Consider the following 25,799-nt stretch of genomic DNA (forward strand, 5'->3'; position numbering starts at 1 on the left):
ACTGGCAATATTTGTACATGAGCCTATTCTAACCTTAACCGTAACCTTCAGCCTGATTGAATATTTATGGGCTTCGCTAAAGTATTCGACAAAGTACCACACACACGCCTGTTACTAAAACTTACCCAGTTGAAACTGGATTCTCACATACTGGGAAGGATTTCAGAATTTCTTACTAACCGTTCTCACTTCGTCTCTAACAAAAATAACCGTTCTAGCTCCCTCTCAGTAACATCGGGCCTCCGCCAAGGGTCTGTCCTCACACCCTGTCTGTTCCCAATATACATAAACGATCTGCCTATTCCTGCATATTCTCATATCCATATGTTTGCCGAAGTTTGTGTCATCTATCGCACAATTAATAACCTTTCTGGTCATGCTACCCCCTAAATTAACATTAACCGTGTACAGGAGTGGTGGGACCTTTAGCTAATGAAGCTCAGTCCCATTACATGCAAACTCGTTACATTTCAGCTCCAGCATAATCGATTATTTGCTTTTTTTGGTACGTTATCTCTAACTCTACAGCTGAAAAAGTCCAGTCCTATAAATGCCTTAGCGTCACCTTATCCTGCCATCTTTCCTGGCGTGCACATGTCCCCAAGTTGATAGTATCAGCAAACAGATTTGTCGGTTTTTGAAAGCGTCATTAGCGTTCTGCCCCAGGGAACATAAAACTTCTCGTGTATAAACCTAAAATCACAGCTGGACTAGAATATGCGGTGCCCATCTGGAGTCCGCACCCGGTATACTTTGTGGCCTTCACGCATTCCGGCAACCTTGTGTGGCATGTTGCGCAGGGAGGAGCTCAGTTTCCTAGCCGCGTTCGGTGCGCGTTCACCATCAGTGTAATTTTGGCGTGTTATTTTGCCCATAACACCTCGTTTGTTGTCTTATACGTTTTGTCCACGTTGTCCAATCCTCACAACTTAACGAATTAGAATCCGTGCAAACTTGTGCCACTGGGTTCATTCATTCTAGCTACACATATGACATCATCATCATCATCAGCCTGGTTACGCCCACTGCAGGGCAAAGGCCTCTCCCATACTTCTCGAACCACCCGGGTCATGTACTAATTGCGGCCATGTTGTCCCTGCAAACTTCTTAATGTCATCCGCCCACCTAACTTTCTGCCGCCCCCTGCTACGCTTCCCTTCCCTTGGAATCCAGTCCGTAACCCTTAATGACCATCGGTTATCTTCCCTCCTCATTACATGTCCTGCCCGTGTCCATTTCTTTTTCCTGATTTCAACTAAGATGTTATTAACTCGTGTTTGTTCCCTCACCCAATCTGCTCTTTTCTTATCCCTTAACATTACACCCATCATTCTTCTTTCCATAGCTCTTTGTGTCGTCCTCAATTTAAGCAGAACACTTTTCGCAAGCCTCCAGGTTTCTGCCCCATACGTGAGTACTGGTAAGACACAGCTGTGATATACTTTTCTCTTGAGGGATAGTGGCAACCTGCTGTTCATGATTTGAGAATGCCTGCCAAACTGTCAGGCATTCTCCTCTGGAAACTTTGACCACGTGGGTTCTGTAACGTACACCTAAATCAATACACGGGTGTTTCCTCATTTCGCCCCCATCGAAATGTGGCCGCCGTGGCCGTGATTCGATCCCGCGGTCACGTGCTCAGCAGCCCATCACCATAACCACTGGGCCACCACGGCGGGTGATATATAAAGCCCCTAACGAACGGCATAACAAAATTAGTCGGCTGTCTTGTCAGGTTCTTTTTCAACCTCGGACATAGGGTACATCACTCCTTGTAAGTGCAGTCCCCCGAGAAAGCGATGCGCACACAAAGGCCCGCCACACCTTTCACCGAGAGGGAATGTGTGGGTGTCATTCAACCCTGGCAAGGTAGGAGGCTGTGCATTGTTCCGCGTAAAGAGGGGTTTTAGATCGGTGGTGGTCAAGGCGAAGTGGGTGAATGGAAAGAATTTCACACGCCTCTCTCGCGCATGCACACAAAGTTGCAAGTTGTCCGAGTCGAGGCAAAGAAGGAGACTATCGTCATCAATATCAGTTCCTGTGCGACGCCGGCGTGCAATGGTTGGGGCAATGTAAGTGTTTGGTCGTGTATTGCAGCAGCAATTTAGCTACTTTTGCGGCTGTTTATGCTTGTGGCAGAATCATACACACACGAGGTCTGTTAGAAAAGTATCCGACCTTTGGCCGAAGAAAAAAACTGACATAACTGGAGCGTTGGAAACCTAATCACCCTCAAAGAAGTCTCCTTGGTACTCCACACACTTCTTCCAGCGGGGCTGGCATTGTTGGAAGCATCCCGAGAAGGCCTCTTTCGGAATGGAGTTTAGCTCGGCTGTCTTTGCAGCCATAATGTCATCTCTTGTCTGAAATCACGCTCCTTTCAATCGCCTCTTGATTTTGGAAAACAGCCAGAAGTCGCAGGGGCCATATCAGGAGATTAAGGAGCCTGTTGAACTACAGGAGTCTGGTTTTTCGCCAAAAAAATCTGAATCAAGTGCGAGGAATGGGCAGGAGCATTGTCGTGATGGATACGCATATTTCCTGTTGACCACAACTCCGGTCTCTTGAGCCGCACAGCATCAGGTAGGCGACGGAGGACATTCCTGTAGTACTCTTTGGTGATTGTTTGACCCTGTGGTGCGTACTGGTGGTGTACCTCACCGCGGGAGGCAATGGAAGCATTCCGCATCACTTTGACGTTGCTGCGCACTTGGCGGGCCTTCTCTGGTTTTGGTACGTGGAATGCTTCCACTGTGACGACTGGGATCTGGTTTCCGGGTGGTACCCGTACACCCAAGACTTGTCACCAGTGGTAATGGCGTTCATAAAGTCGGGGTCACTGTTTGTGGGATTCGGCATATCCTGTGAGACTTCAACACGAAGTTGCTTTTGCTCCACGGTGAGCTGCTTCGGCATGAATTTCGCCGCAGCTCTCTTCATGGCCAAATCTTCGGTCATAATAGAATGTGCAGAAAAAGTGCTGATGCCCACCTCTTCCGCAATAACTCGGATAGTCACACGATGGTCCCGCTTCAGCACAGCGTTCACTTCGGGAATGTCCTGGTCATTTCGGCACGTCGATGGCCGACCGGAGCGTGGCTCGCTCTCCACCGATGTGCGGCCGTCTTTAAACCGGTTGTACCACTCCTAAATCTGTCTGCTGCTTATAGCATCGTCACCGAAAGCCGTCTGAATCTTCCGAATGGTTTCCACTTGGCTGTCGCCCAGTTTCTAACACAATTTGATGCAGTAGCGCTGCTCCAGTCGCTCTGCCATTTTCCTTGCAATAAAAAACCGACGAGAGCACTGCGCAATACCTCACTCAAACGCTGCATCCCAGCGACTGACGCAATCGGCAGGCGGGAAAGAGTTCGCGCATGCGCACGAAGGTTCAAGGCCCGCTGACGCAAGCGTGCTTCTTTCATATCCATCAGTTGTTCGCAAAAACAAATAAGGTCGGATACTTTTCTAACAGACCTCGTACTTTCCAAGCAGACGTGCAAGCGTAATTTGTGAGTGAAACAGTCAACCAGGGGCGGTATAACGTAAAACTATTCCAAACTTTTCTATTCCAATTCTGCAATCATCCCTCCGCGATTGGTAAAAACTTTTTGCGGGCCACCCCCACTTCACCTGTCTCTCACGCGACGTCAGGAAAACCGCGAATGCTTCCCATCTGATATGACATGTACACACTGATTATGCATGATATGACCGAACAAATGAAAAATAGTTATTTCTGATTCGACGCCGTTTCACCGTTAGCCCTCGGCTATTGGTGAAAAGCTTTAGGCCTGGATCGGCTTCACCTGCCTGCCACGCGACGTCACAAAACCGCAAAAAACTCACCGCGTCAAAGTGACGTGTGCGCGTTAAAGGTGCAATAATATGACGAACAAAACTGAACGTTATTCTGAATAGCCGCAGGATGCCCCGTTCCTAAAGGAATAAAAGATGGCTGCCGCCGATCACTGAGGAACTGGCAACTACCACCTGCCGGAGAGCATGGGTTTTTTTGCGTGTAATAAAACGTTTCGCATGGCAGTGTAACGTTTTCGAGCACTTTCGGAACGTTTACGACCGCGTTCTGCCAACTCCTTTTTGCTGAGAATCCGTTTTAGTGTCATTCTTAAGCTTCCGCTGCATGCCGCCCCGCTTTTCGACCAGCCACCGCCAGCTAAGTAAGGGAAAGCGGACCAATCGCAGACGCAGGCACCACCTTCTTCATCTGGTTATCGATATTCAGTGCAGTGGCTCGGCCCCATCGAATTCTTTTCCACTTGAGCGTGCTTCTCGCCTCTTGTCAGCCAATTAGATAAGACAAGCCGCTCAGTGCAGGCAATGCTATTCGTTTTTCAAGCAAACAAAAGTGATCTCCTATGAACAAGAATGCGTTTTATTGGTCCGTTCAGACAACGGGTGACCGCCCGATGCTTGCGTCGGCAATAAAAACATATTAGGATAGTTTTGTGCTATAGGCCCACAGCACTGTGCTTGCGAAGCCCATGGTGTTTTCTTCGTTGCAACTTCTCTGCCAGCTGCGACTCAGAGTTGTGTGAAGTGATAGTGATTTAATATTGGCACTGTCCGTGTTTTAAACTGCACACTGCACCAGTCGCAAACAGCTGTTGCTCAAAAAAGCACTGCGTCGAAGTTCTGTCTCCAAAGTATAATAAAAGGTATACGCTTCTTTATCATTTTTCATAAACAGATTGTTTGATTTCACTTGCCTATGCCGCATTTTAGCAGGTTCTTACAAGCGCGAACTGCAATGACTTGAAATGTTTAGAAACGATTTTCTTACATACTTTAACTACGCCGTGTCATGCAGTTCGCCTGAAGTTCCTATAAACACGAAGCATACAAAAACTGTTTTCACGGTGGTCGCGATGGCTTAATGTGTGGTAAATAATATGCGACAATGAACTTATTCTTTGCTCTTCCCTACTCACGGTGTACAGGATGAGAAGCGGTAAAATATTAAGCTTATAATTTCACGCCAGCGAACTTAAATCATTATGTATGGTTGTTTTTTGTCTTGTTTAAAGCCCACATCTGAGTATCGGAGAGTTAATGCACAGCTACCTGCTACTCACTTCCTTTTTCTTTCAGCGTACGACACCCAGAATCTCACAGCAGCAAGCTCACAAAAAAGAACCATATTCATTATGGCTAAAGTGTAGCTGCAGCTAACGCCCAGAATGCTGTAGCAGCTTCGCATAACTAGTCTCATTTCTGCTGTACACCAGTTTTACTGATTGAATGTAATAAATGTCTGATGCAATCTTAGCAATGTTTCCAATTCGTCAGGCATTTATTTGCAGTAGTTCCTTTCGAACCCTGTGGCTTCATCTGCACAGCGCGTCAAGAGCGTATAATTTATCAAAACTCCAGTAAGATGGCATAAACATCCATAAGGCGCCCGACGCTAATGGGGCCCAAAAATGAAATAGAATAGTTGCGGCTTTGAGCATTTTAGAGTGGCATACTGGGCGATTTAAAGCTAGAAATTTGCAGATCAGTGTAAGTTGATCAGCGCGTTCATCATGTTTTCATTCAAATACTGTAACCGATTGTGGACGTTTCTACAATGCCTAATGGCAAAATGTTGTTAGGTGGTTTTAAATATTGACAAAGTCATAATAAGGCCTAAAAGACTGTTTATAGAATGCTGGTAGGATGTTCACAATCTCCTTAAACATGCTTCTATTTGATTTAGGTGTCCAATTGTAGGCACACTCTAACTAGGGTGTCTAAAGAAAGCGTTAGCAAATTGTTAATGGGATGTCTACAGGTAGTGTGTAAATATGCTTCCAAGAAAAAAATTTTCCAAGAAAGTAGTGTTTCCAAGTGTTTCCAAGAAAAAGTAGGAAGTTCACAGACAGCTTATTAACATGATTCAAATTAATGGTGGTGGCGAATTCTTTCTACGGGGTTACTAGGGAGGTGTTAGGAAGTCTAAAGACCGCTGGAATGATTTCTATTAACTGTTGGTAGGTTCTAGTATTAACAGTCTAAAGGCGGTCTAAAATATGTGCTGGCAATTTTTATAAGGGATGCATGTTCTTTGTACCTTTTTCTTAGTCCACCACTTAAGTAATACTCCCTAAACGGGGGTCTTTAAGGTCATAACGTGAAGTGGAGGAAAGCGGAGGACGAGGGTGCATCGGAACCATGAGGCGAAAGCGGAGGAGGAGGGTATGGCGAAAGCGTGAGAAGGAAATCGTAGTACCGCGCAAGACCGGCTCTATATGGAAACAAAGGCTGCGGTAAATTGCACCCACGAGTCACCCATGCGCTTCCTCTCACGATCTACTGATTACCGAGGTCGTCGCGCTACACGTCGTTCTGTTTGCAACGTGCCGCACGAGGCAGATTGTCCGCACCAGCCAATACATTGCGAAATGAAAACACGTACGAAGCTGCGTCCAAACTTTGCATGAGGGAGTATCGTAATATTCGATAATTTTTGCACTGTCACTACCTTGTCACTGCATAGTGCCCTTCCTGCATGGGCCACCATCTTAGTCTGCAGGATGAGTAAATAAATACAAGAATTTCCAGGCCGTCCAGGAATTTCTGTCACCCCCTAGCATTAGAAAACTCCTTGAGCTATTGGGATTCCTAAATTTCTCATGGTGCTTCATCCCGCACTGTGCCGAACTCCTGACACTATTCAGTGAGCTTGACTGCAAGAGTGACAGTAAGTACACCGAAATTTTGTGGTCGTCAGAAGCCCAGGCCGCCTTTTCTGCAGCAAAACAAGCTGTGGTGGACGCCATGCTGCTAATCCACTCCCGAGGGGACATTTGTCACGGTGGATGCTTCCGATGTGTAATAGGTGCAGTGTTCCAGCAAGAAGTTGACTCCGAGTGGCGCTAATTCGGGTTCTCACGGAAGCTTCAGCCTACTAAAAGACTCGTTACAGCGTTTTCAGCCGTGAGCTTCACGTCATTCACGTCGCCATTGTACATTTCTGACATCTTCTAGACGATCTGACGTTTCACAGCCTTACGGATCCCGAGCTTTTATGTGTTATCTACACCAGCTCATTCAAGTATGTCTCTCAGGAGCTACGTCACTTGGCGTACATCTCGGAGTTCACGACCGACCGCTGTTACGTCAAGGCCACCGACAACTAAGCAGCTTATGTCCTTCCTCGTGTGCACTCCATCGGGTCTTCCGCGCACCCCGTCGACCGTGATGCCTTAGCGACAACACAGCTTAAAGCCCCTATGCTTTAAGCGCTGCCGTGGCAGTCCTCGCTCCCTCCGTCTTCAGCTGGCACAGTAGCGATGCGCGCCAGGTTTGCTGTGGCGCGACACGTCGGTGCCTAATAATTCTTGTCACCTGTTGACGCTCCGTGTTTGATTCTCTACACGGCATCTCCTATAATCATGAGCCATAGACACAAATCGCCTCATCACTGGGCGTTATGTCTGGCTGCACATGAACGTGAATATCTGTCAATACACCCGCACTCACGTGCCATGCCAGAACGCCGAAGTGACGCGCGACCGAAAATACCCACTTTAGGCTTTTCTACCGCCCTACATTTCGATCTCGTGCACGCCGGTAACTTTGGTCCTCTTTCCACGTCGCACTATTGCAGACATCTCCTCGCGATGGTGGATCGTTTTACACGTTGGCATGAAGTTGTACCAAATGCGGACGCCACTTCCCAGACGATCATGCATTCGTCTCCACCTGGATCCCACGTTTCGGTTGTTCTGACACCGTGACGACTGACACCAATTTCGCTCCGCATTATACAGATCCGTGAGTCGTCACCTTGGCACTAAGCACTCCCGCACCACGGCTTATCATCCATCAGCGAACGGCACGGTCGTGCGACTTAATCACCAGCTGAAGGTTGCTCTCACCACTCATCTCTGCTATGAACACTGGGTCGATCATTTTCCCATGGTGTTATCAGTCTGTAACGCGCTCGGTCGGCAGATTGAATAGGCGCACACATCAGCCGTCATTACAAGACGAGGAAACTAAATGTGCGTTTCCCGCAGCCGCAGTTGGACTGGACTCTTCGCTCCGCAATGCGTACGGAGAGTCCTGTCCTGCCGTCCCGTGGCGTGCGCATAAGCATGGCACGGCCGTCAGAACGCTTTCGGGCGACGAGATGGGTTGACGTCTTCTCCTGATGCGTCATACGTATACAACATAAAAAGGCACACACAGCGCCACATAACGTTCCTAAAAGCAGCGCTGTGAGTGTCTCATTGCAAGTATTTTGCCCCGTTTTCTGATGCGTTATTTCTCTATTGAAGCCATGAGAGACTGACTTTACTATTTTCTTACTGCATGTGGGGTAGGAGAAACGCCCCAGCAGAAGACTGGAAAAATTTTTTTAACTAAGGCTCGTTTTTTCTCAATTTCGCACCTATCGTTATGCTTGTAGTGTGGCTTGGAAACAAGACATCGAGACTCCGAGCTACCTCGAACTGCATGTGAGCAACTCGGCGCATCTATATAGGCAAATGTCCTAGTATCCTGACCTTCCTGTTAGCACCGCGACTAGATCCAGCTTTAGCTCTTTGGTGTCTTCTGTGCTGCATGATACTCTTCAAGCACTTCTACCTAAAGACCCGTCGTTCATTGAAGCCCGGATCCATAACGCCTTACATAGAATGCTTCCACTATGTATCTCTTCCAGCAAACAGCTTTCACTTCTACGCCAACTGAACGCTTCAAGTGGCAAATAGCGGTAAACATACCTGCGCCGTAGCAAGATGGAAGGGTCAGCGATGGCCACGCGTCTTACAAAAAGGTGATGGTTGGCCTCTAATATGGCAAGTACCCACTACAAGCGCATAAGCAAGGAATTGGACGGCTAGGTCGTAACATATGATGAACGAACTCCGAGAATCTGCGGCATTGCAGGAAGAATTGCCTAAAGTTTTGCATGCAATACGTTGGGATGATGGGCCGAAATTCGAAAGAGATTCCGTTAATTCATGCGTGCCTCAGGCATCTGTTCTTGCTTTACTGCTGTTCTTGGTTTATAAAGTGACATAGGGGCAGATATTACATGTTTAAAATCCGGCATGAACCAACCTTAAATGACTGTCGACGTTAATGCGGTTCGCATCGAAGCGATGTGTAGCGTAGAACGCATGTGCAGAAAACAAGCAGCGTGTAGCGACGACACACTTCATTGTCAGCCGTTGGTGATGCCCTTCGTGGTTGAGGCGTGGGCTGATGCCGGGCTCCAATCTCGCTCTTCCCTATGAACACGCTGCGCCATCTAGCGGCGCCGTTACGAAGTCCGCGTGTTGCGCGTGCGTGAATAGGTATTGATGCGTGTTCGATTCCGTTCAGAAATGGAGAAGTCCTCAAGAAGTATTATTTTTTCAATGAGTAGCGGCACATATTCAATTACTCAATATGGCGTAAAAGTGGTTGATTGAAAAACGGTGCCTATCCAGGGGCAAATACTCATCACCCAAATTTTCGTAACCGACATAGATAAATGTATAGATATGGAAAAGTTCGGCAAGTGTCCTGAGAATGCTAATCGCATGAGAATGCGAATATAAAATAAAACATAGGACTCATCCCATTGCAGACTAGAAAGATATCTCGGTTAACTTTCTTCCATCAGCTTTTTTTATCACCCAAATATCTTTTCTCAGGCACACATTTTACCAGCCAAAAGGAAATTCCCACGAATTGATAACGAATTTAGGATCGAACAACCATTTGCACGCACTAAACTATTGCAGTTTTCATGTCTGCGCTTAGTCATTTCGGAATGGAATCATCTCCCAAGTAATATAGCCGGAATATCTGACCATATTATATTCAGACAAGCACTTAATGAAACATTCGGAAATTAGAAACAATAACATTTCTTCCTGCATTTCTTCAGATGTGAGAGGATGTAAGATTATTGCTTGTATAATGTAAGAATTATTTGCGTATGATATTGTCGAATGAGGAGTGGTGTAAAGTTGCATAGGACGTACGACTTCTTATAAGGATATTCGACTTACATGCACGTTGCCTAATACCTTTGTATATCAATTGTATATCAAATGTAATGTCCATGCTGGCCCTTTAGGGTAGATAAATGAAAAAATAAGGTGATATTGTGCTTTCTGACGAGAAGTACAATGCATATGAAGCTAACATTTTACGATACCTTGATCCTATGCAGGGTAAATGGATGGATGGATGGAAAACTTTATTTGGTCTTGAAAGTAGTGATAATTAACCACTAAGCGGTCCGTTCCCACGTCGGGACCGAAAGGCCAAGCCTCACGGCCACGTCGTGAGCCTGCTTGAATAGCCCAGAATTGTTCATCCAGGTCCGGGCTGCGAAGTGCAGCCTCCCACCTAGACGCATTCTTGATCGCCAAGTCTTGAATTCTTTTGCAAGACCAGAGCATGTGTTCGAGCTTGGCTAAAGCATCACAATCTTGGCAATAAGGCTCTGTATACGTCTCCGGATAAAACATGTTCAGTCTCCGTGGGCAAGGATAAGTACCAGTCTGCAGTAAGCGCCATGTAAGTGCCTGGGCCCTATTTAGTTTAGGATGCGGCAAACCGTAAACCCTGCGATTAAGAAGGTAATCCTTCGTGATTTCATTGAATGTGGAAGGGGAGCCTCTGTTCTCGGGGAGTAACGTCACGCCGTGGCGCGGGGCAGAGTGGAGGGCAAGATCTCGCGCTGCCTCATGAGCGGTCTCATTGAGATTCGGAGGGGCTCCCTCAATCATCCCAAGGTGAGCAGGGAACCAACACAATCAGTGTTTAGAGATCTCACATGTCTGCATAATTTTAAAAGCAACCTTAGCCACCAAGCCCTTCTCAAAAGCCCTAACGGCCGACTTTGAATCGCTATATCATCTGTACATGTATAGATGCAAATAAACTTGAATTGAATTGAAAAATATACAAAAGGCCTGCGCCTGTCAACCAGGGCGAGCACAATAGCCGCTTGCTTCGCGACCTCTGGCCTATCAGTCCGAACGGTAGCAGCGTTAACGACACTGCCCTCATTGTCCACGACAACTCTGGTAAACACCTTCCTCTCCTCGTTAAAAGAAGCATCGACGAAGCCAACCTTCTGATTCTCATCACGAATGAGTCTCAGCAGGCAAGCCCCCCTGGCCTTTCCACTACCCACATTTCGCTCCGGATGCATGTTCCTGGGAACAGGCTTGACGTGATACCGCTTACGGACCTTCAAGGGAATACCGACGTGAAGCTGCGAAATCTTCTCCTGAGGAACACCTAACTCTCTCGGAATCTACCAACCCGCGCTATTCGTAGAGAGACGCACCATCGGTGTCCTCTCCTGAGCCTCAACTATCTCATCCAAGGTATTATGAATTCCCAGCTGGAGAAGTCGGTCGGTGCTGGTGCACATTGGCACTCCCAAAACTTTCTTCGTGATCTTCCTAGTCTGCGTGTCAAGCTTCTCCTTCTCCGATGGTTTCCACTTGTGCATGGCCGCCACATAAGTAAAGTGACACAATAAGCATGCGTGCATAAGTCTAATCAGACTATCCTCCTTGAACCCCGTCTGCCTGTTGGCCACCCTCTTCACTAGGCGTACCGCTTTTTCTGTCTTGGCAATGATCTTCTGGATCGTCAGCGTGTTGGCGCCGTTCGACTCAATCATCATCCCCAGAACCCTGATCTTATCTACCCTAGGTATGAGATCACCATTTCTTGTACGAAGCTGGATGCTCGGCTGGTCCACGGGGATCCATCCCCTTGGCTTGGGTCCCCTTCTAGTGGGTCTGTACAGAAACCGCTCCGACTTGGAGGGGGAGCACCTTAACCCCGTCGGGTCCAAATAATTCTCAATTACATCTACTGCCTCCTGCAGAACACTTTCGATATAGCCGTCACTACCACCGGGACACCATATAGTCACGTCATCTGCATACATCGTGTGCTTAATCCCCTCAATCTCCAGGAGCTTCTTTTGACTCCAGCTCCGCAACCCTCAAGGTAGCCTTCCTGCCTGACAGGAAGGACCTGACATAGTCATGAAAGCGCGCGCCGAGGCCAAGATCCGAACTGGACTTAAGAATATCAATGACCTGATGCTTGATGAGCTTCATTGCGTCTTGAGTCGACAGCCCGGCCCGAAAACCAATCATAGTGTGGGGGTAGACCTGGTTCTCCTCAAGGTACCTTGTAAGCCGATTAAGCACCGCATGCTCGGCTACCTTGCCTACACACGAAGTGAGCGAAATAGGCCTTAAGTTATCAATGCTCGGGACTTTGCCAGCCTTGGAAATCAGCACCGTGAGAGCTGTCTTCCACTGCTCCGGAACCACCCCGTCTCTCCACACAGCGTTAACCTCCCCGGTAAGGTACTTGATTGACATATCGTCCAGATTCTTCAAAAGCTTGTTCGAAATGCCGTCCGGTCCGGGAGCCGACTTGCTGTTGAGGTTATGCAAAACCGTGCGTATCTCTTCCACAGAAAAGTCCTAATCTAGGGAAAAGTTGTCCTCTCCCGTGTAGGCCTGCTCCGTCAGAAGAGCATCCGGGTCCACAACAGGAAGGTATTTGTTGGCCAGCTTTTCAACCAGCTCTTCCTCCCAGGCAGACCCCACTGCTTCGTGTAAAGCTCTAACAAGGACGTGCCCCTGACTAACTCTCGTATTGGAGTCGTTCAGCAAATGCTTCAGCAAGCCACACGACCTCCCGTTGCGCACCTGCTCGTCCACCGAGTTGCATAACTCATCCCACTGTTGCCTATACAAAAGCTTACAGTGCTCCTCAATCAGCTTATTCAGCTCGGAAATCTTTGTACGCAATCTGCGATTAAGCCGCTGCCCCTTCCACCTAGCTAGCATAGACCGCTTGGCTTCAATCAGATGTGCCAGCCTGCTATCAACACTATCCACCTCCAAATCCGTAGTGATCTCCTTCGTAGCCGCCTTTACATCCTCCCTCACCTGGGTGACCCAATCCTCAAGGGACGGCTGGTACAGGCCTTCGAATTGCTTCCCCCTTTCTCCTCTCTCCTCCCGGATCATCCGAAACTTATCCCAGTCTATAAACGTTAACGCCCTAGGGCGCCTACCCTCAATCTCAAAAGCGATTTGGTTAATACAATGATCACTACCTAGGTCTTCGGCAAGGTTGCACCAACTAGGCTTGGCCGCGTTCTTTACAAAGCAGAGGTCAGGGGTAGTATCCCTACGCGTCGACGTCCCTCTGCGTGTCGGAAAGGCAGGGTCAGTGACCAGCGTAAGGTCAAACTCCGCAGCGTCCTGCCAAAGGTCTCTCCCTTTAACTGTGTCATGCTTGTAACCCCACACGTGATACGAAGCATTAAAATCCCCAGCCACGATCAGCGAATGATCCCCGGCAAGCTTAGAAGCCTTCTGCAGAAGCAGCTTGAATCTCTGTACCCTGTCCCTCGGTGCACTATACACGTTCAGAATAAACACGCTTTTCTTGTTCACCCGGTTAGGAATCACCTCAATCATGACATATCCCAGGGAACTGAAAGGTATCTTAAGATCATGGACCACCTGCGTCCGTTTGCTATCCAACAGAATGCAGGTCCCCCGAGCTTTGGATCCGCCGAAGACGGTTCGATAGCCCGTCAAATAAACTTCTTCCGTCATTGTCTCCTGCAGTAGAATTGCCTGCGGCCTACCCTTACACGCGCGAATATACTGCTGTAGAGGCGCCCGACAAAAAGCCTCATTTTGTCGCGCCATGTTGAAGCAGTTGCTGCGAGCCATCTTGCTGAACCTGCGACTTCCCTGTCGAGGAAGCAGCCGACTGAGATCCCGACCTAAGAAGGGGAAAGGCACTCAGACTGGATTTGTTTTCGAACACCTCTATTCTACATTGCAGCTCCTTGAACCTTACATCGATCGAGCCGAGCGACTCTGAGGCGCGTATTCAGCTGCGCCAGGCCATCGTTGACCTGCTTAACACTATCTACAACACTCGACAGCATCTCCTTCACCTCAGATCTCAGCTTCCTCGACGCGGGCTCTGCCTCATGAGTCATCGCCTTCCTCTTTGAGGGGCGCGACCCACTAGCCTCACCTACATCAGCAAAATCCATGCTCTCTATGGGCTCAGGCATTGCCCTCTCGGCCGGTGCAGGTCCTGCCACACCCTTAAAGGTCGAGATTTCTGCCCTAAGCAACCTCACCATTTCTCTCAGCTCTGCGTTTTCCTGTTCTAGCCTCTTGAATCTCGCCTCATTCTTGCTATGCTCTGGCCTTACCAAACTAGGCATCTCCGTTCGAGCACTTCTGCGCTCCGCCCAGGTAGTACCACTGGCCGCTCCACTGGGGCCCTTGCCTTGTAGACCCTGCAACACACCACTCTTGGGCACACCCTGTACCGCAATCCCATTGGGGCCACGCGCAGTCTCAGTTCCCAACTGTCCGTCCAGTCCGAAGCGCACCTTAGACGCCGATCTGCTCCCAGACCGGCCACCGGAGCGGCTGCGAGATGCTCTACCTGATCTCCTTGATCTTGATCTTGAACGTCGACGCCCACGATCTGGTCCTTGCCCAGTCTCCAGCGTCTTCCCCAAAGTCGGGAACTGGCTTTCGTCGTACCTGAAGCCTCCCTTCTCTTCATCCTTCGCCTTGATGTCCGCCATAGCCCGCTCAAAACGACGGCGCCGGACCACATATGGGGCACGGAACCGCTGCTGGCACTCCTTGGCAGCCGTATTATGCTCTACCCCACACAGTTCACACTTGGGCATACACCGGTGGGCCTCACCAAGATTGGTTGAACCGCAGCCCCTGCAAACCACTTCTTCCGGCGAGGGGCAGACGTCAGCGCGATGCCCCAGCTATCCACAAGCATAACAAACATCAATCTGCTTGCGGTTAAGCGTGCACTAACCAGCGCGTTGCCATAACGAACGTAGTTGGGCACCTTGTATCCATCGAAGGCGATGATGACCGTACCCGACTCCTTGATGCGTTTTGCCGCCAGGGCCAGGGGATTACGTGGGTTAACAATCTTGCGACTTAGCGCTTCGGGTGCCTCGCTGAGAGGAACATTTCTTATGATTCCCTTGCACGTTTCATGTGGCGCCGCACGATATGCCGCAGCTTCATGCATGTGCCAAGCAATGCATAAATCCTTGATCCTCGCGTACTTCGCAGCATTTTCTTCTTCCCGCGTGCTAGCCACCACAATATTCTGCTGATAATTGGGGCAGATCGTGTCCGCTTCTCGCTTTGCCTCGTCTATGCAAGCAGCAGCCGTGATTGCATCAGCCACCACGGCCGCACCAATTTTAGCAATATTCAGACCTCCCGTAATCCTGACGATAATCTTGATATCATTTTTCGGCAGCGGAGGCATTTTACCACGAAGGATGATACCGTTCTTGACGCTAGCAAGCGAGTTCGGACTCACTTTGCCGTTCTAGGGTCCCGGCCCGCCGTTAGGGCTAACAGCGTTGCCGCCGTATGATGGCCTTGGCTTGCTAGTAGAATTCGTCTGGGTGTCAATTTTCAAGCCAGCATTCTCCGAAACGTCTTCCGGAGCAATATCTTCGCCTTCCATAGCGTATTCCATCATGACAAAAGCGTCAGGCGGCCGGGGAACCTGCGCGGCCCACGAGCACGGCGGGTTCGGCGGTAAAGGTTAACACCTCCGGCGGCGTAGTCTAGACGAGAAAGGCTGTAAAATCAAGCACAGTCCACTCGCTGAAAAAAGTCCTATATCCCGGTGTAGCGTGTAACTTCGCGGATCCGTTTAGGACAGAATTAGGCACCAAAGAGAGAAAAATCCGGTCAAAACTGCCCATAAAGCGGGAGCCGACGCGGACACGCCTCACTACTTGTAGTGGGGCAAGAGCATCCTCCTATGCGGGGTGTGCCAGTTCACATTAGCGAAGGTGTTAAAAAAAGGCATGCAATGTAGGTTATGCACGGTCATGTGTTTTCTTCCAACATCAGGACAATTTTTTGGGATTGGGTACCTGACTGAAACAAGTTTCATTTTTTTTAATTAGGGCGTGAATTGCTATACAAAAGCAGCTATTGCATTCTAAAGCATTCATTTCAGTCGTTCACAGCGCGCTTTATCCCATCTCATTTTTCTTCCCTGAAGTCGTAGCGCGCTCAATACGAAAAATACCGCGCGACTACGTGCCCCGCGCACCACTGGCCCAGTTTCCCCAAGAAGGGTCTGAAGAAACTAGCGCCCCTAATTGCTTGACTCGGCAACCGCCTACTCATTCTGAAGGCGGCAATCGTCAGGGAAGAACCCTCTGCCCGCGATCGGCGGAAGTGAAATCAACATCGACAGCTTGGCGCTTCCAGTGGGTGCTACAGAGTTTAAGCTCGACACTTCTGTCTTCTTAATATTTGCATCCTGCGATAATCCTTGTATAAAGCTTGATGGCCGCAAATGAGATTCTAGACCTTGCAGACAGTTTCTTTTAATATTACAAACGTCATCTAATTCAATGCAATGGAAGCCGACCAAAACGCTTTCACTAACTGCATGTGTTTATATAAGCGCTCACAGGTAAACCTTCCTTTTACGACCGTACTTGAGATAGAAAAGCATCTGCGATTGCCAATCACCTGACCCAAATCTTGAGAGAGAGAGTAAAACTCTATTCAATGTAAATAAAATAAGGCACGATGGTTGGAGCCCCTATTCCAGGGCCCCACTGGCACGAGCGGCTCGCTGGGCTTGGTCCAGAAGAGCCAACTGGCTCTCCCGACCCTCGTCCGCAAGCCATGCCTCCCACTGCCTATTCCTCATTAGTGGATGTTGTTTCGGTCAGTACTTGGGAGGGAGACCAAATCTTGAGTTCACACCAAATATTTTATCTTTTTGTCACATTCCCACTATCTGCAACAGAGCATCGAAGGCATTAGGTTTCATAGGCCGAAACCTACGAAACTCTCCTGGTTCCGTTCGGAAACTAGTACATTTATTCGTCCGTAGTTGGAATTCGTCTCATATATTTGGTCTTCCCATAAAGAATACCTCATTGAAGTCCTTGAGTCCATTCAAAACAGACCTGCCTGGTTTATTTCTAACAATTATACTCCCCTCGCCAGTGTCTCCCATCTTAAAAACCCTACTGATATGCACATATATGAAAATCCTCGTTCTATTTCAGTTTTGTGTTTACTTTGTAATCATATTCACACCCGCACTTAATTTTTCCTCTGGAATCGCCTCCACGATCTTCACGGCACTTCCATAATCATCTCTCCTTTAACCGCATATATGGAAAAACTCGATCATTCAATTCATCTGCATTGCCTAAAGCAGTTCAGCTCTGGAATGACCTTCCTGACAACTTGATGAAAAGAGCGCTACGAAGACGCGGACTAAAAGAACAACATGTACGACGGACAAGGCGCTACTTCCAACTAAATGTTTTTTTGAAGAAACAGGACTTTAAATAGATGCAACCGAGAAAGGCCCATCGTGACATCAGAACCTCCCTATCTCATTAGAAAAGCTATCTCTTTTTCGGTAAGCGTCACTGAAGGGCAACTAATTCACGTGCCCTCGGCCTTTGCAATGTAAAAAGCTTCTAATATCTCCCGTTCTAGTCTATCTCTAGACCGTGCCAGAAACCTGGTGTCGCGAAGATACGGACGGCAATTGTGACGTTTACAGTGTTCTGCCAGATGGCCCCCCGCATTGTTATTTACGACCCAATTGTGCTCACGCGCCCTTTCATTAAAACACCGTCCGGTTTGACTGATATAAACCTGTTGACAACTTAGGGGTATCTCATATACGACATTACTTTTGCAAGCAGTGTACTGCGCTGCATGTTTCTTAGAGCATGGTTCAGGTTTTGCTTTTGTCATCATAGGGCTTATCTTGGCCAGCTTACATGGTGCACTGAAGAGAAGATTGATACTGTGCCTTTGTGCCACCTTCTTGAGGTTGTGGGACACCCTGTGCCAATAAGGAATCACATGTAATCTCTTCCTATCAAATGGCTTTCTTGTGTTAGTGCCCTCTCTTGCCTGTTTGATCTTTTGAAGAAGCTTATCGCAAACGCTAGAGATCACGAGTGAAGGGAAACCGGCTAGGCGTAGCCTTGAAACTTGGTTATTGAAACTGATTTCTATTTTGTGGTTGCAAGATTTGTTTAGCGCTTCTTTTAGACAAGTCATTGCAACTCCTCGTTTTACTAGCTTGGAGTGCGCAGTGTCGTATGAAATTAGCTGCTTGTTCAACCTCGGCTGGTATTCGAAACAGACATGCGTGTTCATCAGAGTGAGAATGGGGTCCAGGAAGCGAATGCTGTTATTACAAGGCCTTTCGCACGTGAAGTTTAGAGCCTTCGATGCATTTCTAAATGTGTTAATTATCGATTCTACTGTGTCATCTAGCCTAGACCCCGGAACGTCGTTAACAACCACGAGGTAGTCATCGACGTACCTCATTATGGAAGGAGCACATGACTGAATCAGCATGCTGTTTACACACTTGTCAAAGGCGCTGAGAAAGATGTCTGAAAGAATGGGAGCGAGCGACGATCCAATGCAAATGCCCTTGCGTTGTACATAGTGTTGGTTTTCGAAACTAGCGACAGTGGAATGAAGATAAAAGCTTAACAGTTCTAAAAACTGGCCACTGTTCACTCCAGTTGTACAACTGAACCTAACTTCAACAAAGTCTTCGATTTTGTTCCTAATGGCACTGAGCACTCCGTCATGGGGAATCGCATAAAACAGGTCTTCAACGTCCAGCGAAAACGCGTACACATTGCTCCAAGTTCCTTGTTCTAAAGTCAGCACGACTTCTCTAGAGCTCCGCACAAGGAATGGGTCATCCAGGGGTAACTGGCATAAATAGCGCTTCAGGAAGTGCCCTACTTGCATCTGCCAAGTCTTCTTCTCAGAGACAATAGCCCTAAAGGGGCAATCAGGTTTGTGGGTCTTGCCGGAGAAAAAAACTTCCAAGACGCCTACCTCAGCCTTGTTGGTCGCCTTCCGAAGAGCATCCAGGTTGAAGTTTTCAAGCAGCTTGATCGCATTGGCGTTTTGCTTTTTGTGGTTGAAATCCACGGCCTTGAAATTCTTCTCAATCGAGCTGATGGCCCTCTCTCCATAGGCGCCCTTGGAAAGGATAACGAAGCCATCCTCCTTGTCCGCCTGTACCGCGACGAGGTCATTTTGCCGTAGGAAGCTCTATTTGGTTGCATCTATTTAAAGTCCTGTTTCTTCAAAAAAACATTTAGTTGGAAGTAGCGCCTTGTCCGTCGTACATGTTGTTCTTTTAGTCCGCGTCTTCGTAGCGCTCTTTTCACCAAGTATGCAAAACCAACTCGCCCACATCAAGCTTCTGCTGCTTCCTGACAACTTAATTTCTTTTCTCACCTGTAGAGTTCAGAAACCACTTTTGCCTGCATTTATCGCTTTAGTATTGTACTAAATGTTGTTTCCTTTTGTACTACTCTTTCACTAGCTCTAATTCAGTTTCATACTACTGTTTCACTTGTACTTCCTTATCGCTTTTTGCCATATTCGCGTTTATAATGCTCTTTTATTCTTCGTGTTAATACGTTCTTTTTACGCCCTTAACGAAAGAGCATTGTATACCTTTTGTGTATTTGCCTTGCACCGCCTCTGTTGTACCGTTAATCTGGTTTATTATTTCTGTACTGTATTTCTATTGATATGTCCCCCTCACCCGATGCTCTTCGGGACCTGTGAGGTGTAAATAAATATATAAGTAATACAAGCTGAACAGAAGAGCCACTGGATTTTATATAAACAGTGTTGTTCCGTCCCACAATACAACTGTGCATAGCAGATGCTTGAAAGGTGCCTTCGACGCAGCAATCACTTTCGCTGCTCACTCTCAAATACAAGTGCATGCAGCAAGTTCCTGCATCAGTCGGTGCGACAGAGTAAATGCTGATCACAATTTTTCCGAACTGTGGTTTTAGCGACTCTAAGATGAGCCCGTGGTGTGCATATTGATGTCATATGAATAATTGCGACTGCGCCATTTGCTCGTCACAACAATAATTGGCCTCCGTGGTGTCAGTATTGTGCCACTACAACCTTCACGAACCTGGCAATCAACCCACGACTGTCAGTCCTCTGTATGCAGCTGTAGAACGGCTGAAAAAAGACGGCGGTCAGACCTGCTATCCAATAGAAGGCTCGGAGAGCATACGAATACAAACAGGCCGCTCGTGGAACCTGGACCTCGCAACGTTCAACACCCGAACCTTCTAGAGTGAGAGTAGCTTAGCAAGAATCATAGAGCTAATGAGGCATACACAGGGCTGGCTGATAGGCCCGTCCTGTACTACAGATGCCTTTCACATAACAGGAGGATTGTGGATGACTTCTACAGCATAACAAATCTGTAGCAGTCATTAATAGACCTTAATAAGATATGTAAATTAGAAGTTCTGCAAGACTACGGGGCAATGCCCAGTGCTAATGAAGAATAGAGAGTTATGTGACGATTTTCAATTAGCAGTGGGAAAGCTTGAAAGCCAGTATTTATAGTCATCGACGGCTTTATGTGAAGGTGGAGAAAAAAACAGCCAGGGATACAGCTCTTTGGGAACTATAGCAGTGACTTAATAAGAGAGTAAACATGTTTGCAGAGTTCGAGGAAATGCATCGATTGAAAAACACGAAATGAACATGAAATTAATCGTTGAAAAACACAACCGAAAGTTTCTCTAAACCGCACTTTCGTTCTGTCGCCCAACATCACGTAGTCGCACGCTTTGTAGTCCATAGACATCTTAAAGCTAAGCTTTCTTTGCGAACTTCCCTGCGCCTCTCTTTCTGACCGTGGCTGCCGCCCGCTTGCTGCTGCTCATGCTTTCTCACTGAAGACGTCACACTCCGTAATGACGATGCTTTACATGTACCCCCTTTGAAGCACGGTGATAAATAATCACCTAGCCTGCTTCTGTTACTCAGGTATGCTATACATGTTTTTCATTCTAACATTTTCTTACACATATCATTAATAATATTTCTATTCCTGAAAACTTCTCCATCTATATCGTGTAGCGCTACGTATGCGTGTAACGGATCCGGTCGTATCAATATCTTCCCTGCTTTTTTTTACACCAATACACTAAATGTCTCTTGCTTAATTCGGCTGCTGACCGGTTGATGCTTCAGTCCAATTTAAATCCAAGCGCTTCTGGTAGCTGTGTGTTATCTGTGGGTCTCACTGGAAGAATACCTTCGCATTCCGTTACGATGTGCCATTCCATTACATTACCGTATTCTTTCGTTCTTAGGCAAGCAGCACGAGCGTGAAACAGCAAGTCACTGCCCTTTGTGTTATCCCACATATTTTCCCTTCTAATTTCTTTCTTTCGATTCTTGTAAATCTACACGGTCTTTTTGTTTCCATTCTGTGCATCCAATTCACTGTCTCCGTTTCTTTCACTTTCTTTCTGATGACTACTGGTTGTATATTTACACGTTCATTTACCCTGTAGACTGCTTGCCAACTTTCTTGTCCTCTTCCTCTATTCTGTGTCCACGTTTTTCAGGTGCAGGTACTTACGTACTTTAACCGCCCCCTTACTTGATCCTTGCTCCTCAATCTTTCTTAAAAACTACTTGTGCTGTGAGCTTCTCTGACTTCACGAGATGCCCAGCGTATGTCACCTTGCATCGCGTCATTTGTGATTTTACGTGGGCTGCCAAAGCCAACAGGCCTACCAATCTTCTGTTAAATTCTATCCCCGACAAGATATGCGATTTTAAGTGCAGACTGACATTTGCGAGCGTTAGCACTGGCACCATTACTGCTCTCCAGATTACACCCCCCACCTCATATTCATTGAGGTCTCAAAATGTTCTGTTTGATTATCGCTGCGTTTCACTTCCCTTTATTTTTATAATACCTTCGTGGGTGCTTGAGTAAGTCGTCCCATCGTTTATTTCTAGGCCGAGGTAATTATATTGCTTGACTACCTAGACCTAGATTTGTCGCTGCGTTGCCACAGGTATTCGTAAGTGTCTGTAAACCTCTTGCTTTGTCTGCTAGTAGCACCATGTCGTCCGCATACATCAGTCCTGAGAGTTTCTGTTGCACCATTTGTCCATTACGAATGTATGCTAAATCATTCCCTAATTCACTGTTTTCCAGTCGTCTTTCTATGCCCCTAACATAAAGCGTGCGCAAAGGAGACAGAGGGCATCCTTGCTTCAATCGTTGGTGAATTTCCACCACTTATTTTTTCGGCCTTTCCATACAGTGTGCGTGTCGCTCTCTCTTGCCCCTGTCTTTCTTGCGCTGTGGCCTTTTTTCGACTGAATAACCAACACGCCCAAACTTCAATGGTACGTTCCCAGAACTTGTACTCAGTTGTCTCGATATATCTCCCTCATCAGCTCCACGAAATCATCATCTGTGCCTGCATGCACTGAGTCAGTACAAACCAAGGAGGTTAAAGAACTGCTGAAGTGGAGGGAGCGCTTGTCAAGTGAAGCCGCCGCGTCGCCATCTTGCGAGGGGCAAAAGCACGCCAGTCGCCACCTCTTATGTGTTTCGGGTCGTCGTATCTTGCCGTGCACGGTGCTTTGCGGATCCCAATGTGTGCGAGCGCACTCGGCTTTTTTAGGAAAGTTGACGTACCAGCAGTTGGCATGTTAGCGCTCTCCTTCTCATTTAAAGGGACACTAAAGCGAAACAATAAATCAATTTAAACTAATAAAGCATTGTTTGAGAACCCTGCAGGCAGTCATTAAAAAAATATACTTTGATTATTAGATGACAACATGAGGGTCCACGTATCAATATTTGAATTCCGCGCCGAAACCCCAGCACCGGAACGTCAGCGTGACGTCAGGGATTTTAAAGTATGTTTTCGCATTTGGGCCGCGTTGGCTAGATAAAGGTTCCCGAAACTTGCCATGTTTAATATTTGGTTCCTTTAGAATACAATGTAGTCAATCTGTACCGCTATATATAATGAGTTGGCCCTAGAAGATGCCATCAAAATGCAAGACGTCACAGCCCCTAGGTGCGGGAATTTAAGTAGGTGTCGCCACCCGTATTTCGTTCTTGCACTTTTTCTGGAGTACCAAACGTCTTATCGTTGTAAGAGTGGTGTTTTTTGGTGTTGTAGAACGGCAATTTACTGATGCAGAAGAAATCATTTTTCACTTTAGTGTTCCTTTAAATAACGTTGCAGATTAGCATTGGCTTGCTCTCGAATAAAGAAAAATTTTATATTTCAGGCTCAAATAAAATGACCGCTACCATTGTTCCGAGACAATCGATGCAATGAGGATGCTAAAGCACCAGCAACACCTGATAATAATGAAGATAATAATGAATACTTATGTTTATTGCAAGTACTGCTATTCCTCGTGCTACATTTTTAGTTTTTAACTGCTGTTTTGATCTGACAGCCTTCGTGATTGGTCAATTTCTAAAGTGCATTAAAGAACGTGAACAAACGCTAATTGCGGGAACATTTTCCACTTTGCGGCAACTGCATATCCATGCCTATATATTGCGAAAATGCCCCAGTACCAGGATATTCGCGATCCGTAGACCTCCAACATAGCTAGCCTCATAGCCCACAATGTTGCATTAGAACTTCAAAATCCGTCGAGCAATTAAAAACTGCAGAGAAAGTGGGCGAACAGCGCTGCGAAGCTCTTGGCAGGCCGCTTCTTGTCCCTCGAAAGATAGCCGCCGCCGGCTTCACTCGAGCCCATATGCCGGTATGGGTGACTTCCACTACAGCAGTTTTTCTTTAACCTCCTTGGTACACACTAACCGGATGGATGGATGGACGGATGGATGGATGGATGGATGGACGGATGGATGAATGAATGAATGAATGAATGAATGAATGAATGAATGAATGAATGAATGGATGGATGGATGGATGGATGGATGGATGGATGGATGGATGGATGGATGGATACAGACGGACCCACCGCCCCGTCCCCTTCAGAACGGGCCGGTGCGGTGGGTCACAAAGATCTTATCAGAGTGAATCTCTGCAACACTTCTTTTTTACATGCCGCCATTTCATTATACAACGAAAAAGATTTTGAGAACGCTTCCGAATGCGTGGCTTGAATTTTACTCTTGTAATTTTTTTCCTTTGGGGCTACCATACTAGGTTGAAGCCACAGGTACGTTTGCAAAGCCCTGTGCATCTTTCTGCATGAGAGAAAAAGAATTGCATGCTAGAATTCTTCTTAGTACCTACTATGCTCACATATTTCTATTTTAGGAAATACTTAGATCATTGGTTATTCATATATCTAACATTAGGGTTTTTAAGTTTCATTTGCAAGACACTTATTTCATCTCACCTTATTTATTTAAGAAAGCACGGTTTTATTCACCACCCGACCCATATCCAATCCCCCAGAGTGGGTTGCACCATTTTACTAGGAAACAAGAACGACTGCGCGTTCTAAGGCATCAAACTCTCGCTTTGAAAAGTAATAAGCTTCCCTTTGAGTTATCATAAATTGTTTCTTTCCTGATTTCGTTGTTTTCCTCATGAGTAGCTACACATTGCAGGTGTCTTTTTCATTGTCACCGCCCATAAGGTTATTTCAGCCTCTCTGACTTTCCGCTTGCCCTTCTTTGTTGCTGTGTTGCCCACCTTACAGGCCGCATACTTGCTGGTAAGCTTCCTAGTTCCTTTCCTCCACTGTGAATCAATGTTTTTTTTCCTGTACGAATACATAAATCCTCTCCGCGCCCATTCACTTTCTTCCATATTCCTCAGTCGTTCTTCATAATCAATCTTACTGTGAGCGTCCCTCACTTCAAAACTAGTCCAGCCCATATAACCCTGTACAGATTCATCAATCACTGGGAACAGTGCACCACAAAGTTGTGCACTGTTCTCTTCTACTTCCACGGACCGACAAAACAACAACCAGGAAGCTTATCTACAACTACGCACATGCGGATGTTGAAAAAATGAACCTGTTGCTGGAAACCTTCACAAATAGGTTTCAGGCCAATTTTCATAACCGTACGACTAATGAAAATTGGAAGTTCTTTCGTGACAAACTAAAAGAAATTGAAGATTCCTGCGTGCCAAAACTAATGATAAGTAGGCGTACCAACGATCCTTGGTTCACTACAGATGTCAACAGGGCACTAAATAGGAAAAAAAAAGAGCATTTAGTAAAGCAGTTCGAACAAAGGAAGCTACAGACTGGGAAACCTATAAAAGCATTTCCAAAATAGCTGAACAACTAATTTCTGAAGCCAAAAACAAATATTTTAATTTTACACTTCCTAGTTTGATAAAAACCAACCCTAAGAAATTCTGGAACACTGTTAATCCTAAACCCGCTAGTACGGTTCCTGTTATTTTGGACGCCCACGGCAGCACTCTACCTATCGAACAGTGTGCAGAACAATTTAATAGCCACTTCTCACAAGTTTTTACGAACGAATTGCCCATTTACAATCCACTGCTGTTTCCTGAGGCCGATATACAGATTCCATTTTCACCCATTCACATATCTGCGCTTGGCGTGGCTCGTGCAATTGAACGCCTACCTCACCACACTAGCCCAGGACCCGATGGTATCAACGCAAAACTCTTAAAAATTACCGGCCAACACACAGCTTTCCTGCTATCTCTCATTTTCCAACAGTCACTCGATACGACATGTGTGCCAGAAGATTGGAGATCCGCTTATGTAATGCCGGTATTTAAATCTGGTGACAGATCCGTTCCTAATTATTACAGGCCAATTTCACTAACATCGATATGTTGCAAGGTACTCGAACACATATTATACACTAACATTATGACTCATATTAACCAGAACAACTTGCTTCATAACAAC

The 25,799-nt window shown here is 46.8% G+C and overlaps 1 long non-coding RNA gene across 1 annotated transcript in view; it reads right to left on the reverse strand.

Annotated features, from left to right (window-relative positions):
* The window catches only part of LOC140219235 (uncharacterized), a 51,214-nt gene extending 42,432 nt beyond the window's left edge, over window positions 1-8,782 (reverse strand). Inside the window, exon 1 of the long non-coding RNA XR_011895371.1 lies at window positions 8,733-8,782. This is a non-coding gene — a long non-coding RNA (uncharacterized lncRNA). The remainder of the gene's footprint in view (window positions 1-8,732) is intronic.
* Window positions 8,783-25,799: the final 17,017 nt, after the last annotated feature.

Source organism: Dermacentor andersoni, chromosome 7, assembly GCF_023375885.2.
Source record: "Dermacentor andersoni chromosome 7, qqDerAnde1_hic_scaffold, whole genome shotgun sequence".
Lineage (NCBI taxonomy): Eukaryota > Metazoa > Arthropoda > Arachnida > Ixodida > Ixodidae > Dermacentor > Dermacentor andersoni.